This window comes from Physella acuta, unplaced genomic scaffold (genome assembly GCF_028476545.2).
Source record: "Physella acuta isolate Inbredline_101_S28 unplaced genomic scaffold, ASM2847654v3 ptg000993l, whole genome shotgun sequence".
Lineage (NCBI taxonomy): Eukaryota > Metazoa > Mollusca > Gastropoda > Physidae > Physella > Physella acuta.
Window position 1 is genome coordinate 38,219 of NW_026732510.1, and position 6,185 is coordinate 44,403.

General features: G+C 34.7%; 1 long non-coding RNA gene across 1 annotated transcript; it reads right to left on the reverse strand.

Moving 5' to 3' along the window:
- Positions 1-734: 734 nt before the first annotated feature.
- LOC131954386 (uncharacterized) lies at positions 735-5,936 on the reverse strand. Its single transcript, XR_009388768.1, has 4 exons — positions 5,798-5,936; positions 3,183-3,274; positions 1,326-1,388; positions 735-868 (listed from the first exon to the last, which is right to left on the reverse strand). It is a non-coding gene; the product is annotated as an uncharacterized LOC131954386 (long non-coding RNA).
- Between the last annotated feature and the right edge of the window lie 249 nt (positions 5,937-6,185).

Below are 6,185 nucleotides of genomic sequence, written 5' to 3' on the forward strand. Positions count from 1 at the left end.
TTACAGACGACATCAAGTTCTTAATATTGTTACCACCCCTTAGTCTAAAAAAGTTAAAATACTTTATTATCAGTCCATAATGGTTTTCACTAGATCGACCGTCTTTACTATTGTAAACATTCTCGTGTACTACAGCTCACCAGAATGGTAGTGATTGCGTCTAGTTAACTCCCATTCAGTTATTTAATATAGTAATTTATTGAGTGATTTCATTGTGTTGCTTCCGGGAGCCGGACGTTTTCCCGAAAGACACTTGCCCGAAGGCCGTTTGCCCGAGGCCGATTTCCCGAATGGACCCTTGCCCGAATGCGACAAATGCCCGAAGGCAGTTTGCCACCAGCTACAAACTAAACTATAACCTTAGATCAGAAATATTTTTTATCTGACGCTATTAACCTTTTAAAAGGATTTATATATATATATATATATATATATATATATATATATATATATATATATATATATATATATATATATATATATATATATATATATATATATATATATGGAAAACCAATTTTAATGTTCTCCCCAGGTCGCTATGCCTCCGAACAGGTGACGTGATCACAAAGATTTATTTGTTTACCGAAGCTAGCAGCCTCAAATAAGGTTCCAATATACACCAATGTTCGTTAGTTTTAACGCAATGGTTCATTTCTTTTGTTTGTTTCTAAAGCATGAAAGACGTGAGAAAGATGAGGAGTTACTCAATGATAAAGTAAAACACGAAACCGTACAATTATAATCGTTTAATGGTAAATATTATGTCTAAGTGGCTCTATGTCGTCTTGTTGACGAGTGTGAGTAGTTGCACCATGTACCATTACATACATCACACCAACAATAATTCACTGGTTCAGGGTGGCAACTGAAAGGCAGAATCATTGATAAAAAGTATATTCTTCAGTATCAAAAGTATATCGTTCGTCTAACAGTCTAGTCTAGTCTAGTCTAGTCTAGTCTAGTCTAGTCTAGTCTAGTCTAGTCTAGTCTAGTCTAGTCTAGTCTAGTCTAGTCTAGTCTAGTCTAGTCTAGTCTAGTCTAGTCTAGTCTAGTCTAGTCTAGTCTAGTCTAGTCTAGTCTAGTCTAGTCTAGCCTAGTCTAATCTAGTCTAGTCTAGTCCAATCTAGTCTAGTCTAGTCTAGTCTAGTCCTAATCTGATCTGGCATAATCTACCAAAATCGATTTTGTTCAAGCCTGTGTCTTTTTGTCTAGACGATTCACAGAAAAAAAGAATGATTGGTTTTTAAATCTAAAATGAAAGGTTAAATTAAAAACATTATTTAATTTGGAATTTAAGAAAAAAAGTGAATATTTTTAATTACAAGCATATGTGACTTGAATCACAGCAAGGCGTCTCATCGCATATTTCATATTTTTCTGCACAACTATAAAGAAAAAAAATGCTTGTTTATAGCGATCATTATTGGTTAAACCAGGGGTCTCCAAACTTTTCAGTCCGAGGGCCGCATTAACTATCACATTTCAGTTCGGGTCCAGTTTCTTCCTGGCATGTCTTTGATTTTTCTGGGCAAAGTTGCTCAGCCATCACCAACAAACGATTTTTCGTTGGACAAAAAGATCTCCGCGGGCCGGATGAGAGGACTTCGCGGGCCGCATTCGGCCCGCGGGCCGTAGTTTGGAGACCCCTGGGTTAAACTTATTACATGATAATGAATTTAAAATAGAAAACGTACAAATGAATGACAGTGAAATGTTTATATATATATATATATATATATATATATATATATATATATATATATATATATATATATATATATATATATCAAAGTATGTCTGTGTGTGTCTTTTATGTATTACTACACCTTTTATCCGATCGCCATTAAACTTTGTAAAGTTGTTGAGAATACTCTGGGGGAGATTGATATATATATATATATATATATATATATATATATATATATATATATATATATATATATATATATATATATATATATATATATATCCTAATATATAAAAGCCCATGTGCGCACTTCTCTCTCCCTCTGTCCGTAAAATATTTTCGCTGGACATCACATCAAAATCTTCAGCGATATACGGAGACCTTGATGCAGACTTTTGTTGAAAATAATATGTTACATGTTTTAAATGTATAACCACAATTGTATTTAAAGAAGAAAAATAAAAAATAAAGGCGTATTCGAATTTAGAAAAACCGTTCTAATTATGCAAACGCAAAAGTGTTTATAGTTGGGACAAGAGCGCATTTAACAATGACGTCACTTAATGTTTTCACTAAAAAAGAGCACGAAACTAATGACGTCATCTTCCGAGTTTGGAATAAAATAAAGAAATGAACTATTTCATTCAAATATGATTTAGAGCTAGGTACGCTATGAAATGTATACAATACGATTTTCTCGGCCTAAACTTATAAAATTTACTTTATCTATTTGGATTCTATATATAGATCTAGATCTTGATCTTGATCAGCGAATGCATTTAATATGGTATGCTTACCGATGACGAAATGAACTATTTCATTTAAATCTATAGATCTATTCATAAAAAATCGAATAAAAATAAATCGCTTTAAAAACAAGAAGAATACCATGGAATAGCCGAGTTTTTAACGGAATCATTTAAGTCACTTAATCAGTGTGTGTCCGTGTTATGTTAAATGTGTCGGATTTGCGTTTTGACCAAAAACTATTTTATAAATTATTTTTCTCAAACAAGTTCAACATTTTAAAGTATATAGGCCTATAATTAACGTGACACGAGTACCGATGGCTAGTATATATATAAAAGTCGGATGCAGTTTAACACAGTGTGCCATCAAAGTATGGGGATTCGATGAGAATACTCCCGTGGTTGATACCTGATCCGTCTTAGAGGAAAAAGGCGGCTGGGCATTGGGTTGAAGTCATTGAAACAAGTGAACTCTACTTCAGTTGCTAACGTTGATAGTCAGCTACGAATGTACGCTTTGGGGTAAAGATAGACACACAAACACACACACATACACACACAGATATATATATATATATATATATATATATATATATATATATATATATATATATATATATATATATGTATATATATATAAACAGAGATACAGAGAGATATAGTTAGATACTAACTGACATACTGACCATGAGGTTGATAAAGTGAGGGAAATATAAGTTTTAAATTATTATTTTCAGACTTACTTTTTTTTTACAATTGAGATGTGCTTAGCGTAGATATTTGCAATGATCAACAAATTGATTATCAGCAAGAGTTTCATTTTCATACAAGTTTTCTTTAAATGTAAAAAAAAATAAAAAATAAAAATTAGTTACATGTATTCTATAATTTAATGTTACTTTAGGCGAAAAGAAAATAGCATAAAAACGTTTTAACAAGCTTTGGGCGAGTGGCTTTCGGGAAAACGGCCTTCGGGCAAACCGCATTCGGGCAAGTGTCTTTCAGAAAAACGTCCAGCTCCCAAATAGTAGCCCCCCCCCCCCACTTTATTAAACAATTTAGTCCTCGGGTCTTGACTAATGTGCCAAGATTGAAAAGATTTGATCTGTTAGAATTACTCGGTTTCCCTGTACATTTTCAATCCATGATGACTTACAAGCGAACAGACAGACAGACAGACAGACAGACAGACAGACAGACAGACCGACCGACCGACAGACAGGCAGGCAGGCAGGCAGGCAGGCAGACAGACAGACAGACAGACAGACAGACAGACAGACAGACAGACAGACAGACAGACAGACAGACAGACAGACAGACAGACAGACAGACAGACAGACAGACAGACAGACAGACAGACAGACAGACAGACAGACAGACAGACAGACAGACAGACAGACAGACAGACAGACAGACAGACAGACAGACAGACCAGACAGACAGACAGACAGACAGACAGACAGACAGACAGACAGACAGACAGACAGACATAGGAAGCAAGTTAAATACAAGCTTGTAAACACGCTCCATGGACTCCTGACACTCTTATCAGCGGTTCCCAATTCCTTCTTTTCTGCCTCATTCTGCTACATCGCCTTCCTGGGTCCAAACCTGTGTCGCTTGTCTCGGGGGTTCCACTCAAGGGATTGTCTGGCTCTACTGCCATCATTCTTGCTAAACATGTGTCCACTCCATCGCACTTTCCTTGATTTGTCTTTCTATTGTTTCCTGTCCGAACTCCCATACTTTTGTGTTTTCTACCTTGTTTTGCCATTTTATTTGTATATAATAAATAGCCAACTATCAATATAAGTCTGGGTTCTTTTTGTTGACTCTTTTGTTTTCCACCTCTCTGATCCGTAGAGAAGGTTTACTTTTAAGCGAAAAATTCGTATTAATAATTCATTTCGTCACTTAACTAGGTATTATATTTAAAAAAGAATAGATTAATAAATTTAAAAAGCTTTATTAATAGGCCTACATACAATTTTAAATAATAAATAGATGTGTGTGTTTCATTTAAAAACGTATTAATAACAAGCTTTTAATAATTATGGACTAAAAAGTAGCAAATATGTGTTTATCTTTAAATATATAATAACGAATCACTATATAAATAACTATACATATCTCAGAAACTAGGTTTATTTGAACTTGTTTTAAAAACTGGAAGCAGACATATTATACAAGTGGGCGGAGGATTGGGGGTTATAATGACAGATATGTCCTAGACAGATAACCCTTTAGATGTTCTATCAGTAGACTCACATACATTGTATGACACTTTAGATGTTATACCACTAGACTCACATACATTCTACCACTAGAATTACATAAATTGTATGACACTTTAGATGTTCTACCACTAGACTCACATACATTGTATGACACTTTAGATGTTCTACCACTAGACTCACATACATTGTATGACACTTTAGATGTTCTACCACTAGACTCACATAAATTGTATGACGCTTTAGATGTTCTACCATTAGACTGACATTAATTGTATGACACTTTAGATGTTCTACCACTAGACTGACATAAATTGGATGACACTTTAGATGTTCTACCATTAGACTCACATAAATTGTATGACACTTTAGATGTTCTACCATTAGACTCACATACATTGTATGACACTTTAGATGTTCTACCACTAGACTCACATACATTGTATGACACTTTAGATGTTCTACCACTAGAATGACATAAATTGTATGACACTTTAGATGTTCTACCACTAGACTGACATAAATTGTATGACACTTTAGATGTTCTACCACTAGACTGACATAAATTGTATGACACTTTAGATGTTCTACCACTAGACTCACATAAATTGTATGACACTTTAGATGTTCTACCAATAGACTCACATACATTGTATGACACTTTAGATGTTCTACCACTAGACTCACATAAATTGTATGACACTTTAGATGTTTTACCCTTACTCACATAAATTGTACGACACTTTAGATGTTCTACCACTAGACTGACATAAATTGTATGACACTTTAGATGTTCTACCACTAGACTCACATAAATTGTATGACACTTTAGATGTTCTACCACTAGACTGACATAAATTGTATGACACTTTCGATGTTCTACCACTAGACTGACATAAATTGTATGACACTTTAGATGTTCTACCACTAGACTGACATAAATTGTATGACACTTTAGATGTTCTACCACTAGACTCACATAATTTACAACGGATATTGAATATCCATATACAGATAAGGAATTTGCATCATACGACAATCACAATTAGAACAGTACTTGTGAAAAAACACACTAACAATTAGGACATTATGACTGTAAAGAAAATAAAACAGGCAGTACTCACTCAGGACACAGCGTGTTGCAGATTTCTGGTAGCGATTGCGACTGTTGGTCTGTTTCAGAGCTGTTTTCTACAAACCTCCACGTATTAACGTTTGTTATATAGTCATAGCTCTTATAATGTTCTGATTCGAGTCGTTTACATTTCAACCAAACTCATGGGCGTGTCATTTTTGTGCAAACATTTGCTGGGCACTGGGCGCCACATTGGTGTTCCAATGTGTAGTTTAATGACGGTTATTTGCTAAGCCACCCACCCATGCATCATTAGGATTCTCCTATGATTTTCAACCGCCCATTGGCAACAAAGACCGGCCTCAGTTTGGTAACAGGTGCTCAATAGGGCTGGTAAGTAGGTCACCAACCAGTTCTATAGCTCATGCAGATTTTAT